Source organism: Plasmopara halstedii (genome assembly GCF_900000015.1).
Source record: "Plasmopara halstedii genome assembly, contig: Scaffold_555, whole genome shotgun sequence".
In the NCBI taxonomy this organism is placed as follows: domain Eukaryota; phylum Oomycota; class Peronosporomycetes; order Peronosporales; family Peronosporaceae; genus Plasmopara; species Plasmopara halstedii.
In genome coordinates this window covers 626,391-627,703 of record NW_020187475.1, presented here as the reverse complement: position 1 = coordinate 627,703, position 1,313 = coordinate 626,391, and positions in this window count along the sequence as shown.

Genomic DNA, 1,313 nt, shown 5'->3' with positions numbered 1-1,313 from the left:
TACATCTTCTGTTGTGTAATATTACGGCTCCCCGGTGATAATTTACGTGCTGGGGTATATTTTTATTTTTTGAAAGTTGGGATTTTTTTTATATATGGCAAAAGTTGGGGCATTTTTTTATTCTCCCTAAAATAAATTTTATCTAAAATCTCTTTTGTGAAAAGCATTTTAATAAAATTTTATTTTTATAAGCAACTACTCCACAGTTGAAAAGCTTGGTGGCTGGAAGAACAGAGTGGTCAGACCGTAATAAAATACTTCGTCGCCAGTACAGACCCCATGTAAGAAACAGCACTCTGTATCATACAGAACGTTTGTGACTTCATATAAGATGTCACGTATGCATTGGGAGTACCTTACTGCAGCAAATTGTGCATTTCCACAATGCATACTGAAGGTACTAGTGGATCCATTACACTATTCAATTGCCGCATCCACCAAATTCATCACAGTAATCTTGACTACAAAGCGACTGTATACTCCGGGCTCACTGGAACTGCTGGCAGTTGTGGCAGTTCTGAAGATGGTCGAAGTGTTCCGTAAGTCATGCTTCCTTGACCTCTTGACTTTCAGGTAAATCGGAAATGCTTAATCATTTTCCGATTTATGCCGCATCTCAAGAATATGACATCTTCTCAGATCAACGATGTGACTTTGAGTCAATGATCAGAAAATTTTGATCAAGATTCTCTTTTGTCCGCTCATCAAAGGGCGATGTCAAAGTACATTGCTTCTCTTCGGTGCCCATGATCACTATACCCACAGGATGTCAAATACACTGGAAAATAGTGATCTACCCACTAAAATAGTGATGTATTATTGAAAGTTTATTCACCGCTCTCTACTCATTACCTTTTAGATATAAAACAAAATGCCACATGACATCATTAACTGACATCATTAAATCACTGGAATTTAGCGAGGATTTTGAGATGAAGGAATAACCTTTTTGCTGTAGCGGCTTGAGTGTGGACGAAAATACGCAGTACTTAAAGTGGGCTTTTGTCGAGGCAAATGCGTGTTTGTTGGCAAAATGAAAGGTGAATTGATCTAGGGACTTCGTTCGCTATTATTTTTAAACTCTTAGCCTACCGTATGTTCCAAAATCTACTTCAAGGATTGCTTCTGTAGGGTTTGAAGCAAATCGAATAATGAATTAGTGGTTAACAAAAGAAAACTATCTCTATGTCAAACACTACGCTGCTGAATCGTAGTAAAAACACGCAGTGGACATGAATGTAAATTTGTAAAAACTGATTCTGGTTCTTCACCTGTTTTCTTGCTCTTGTTCTGTTCCCATATGTATCACTTGT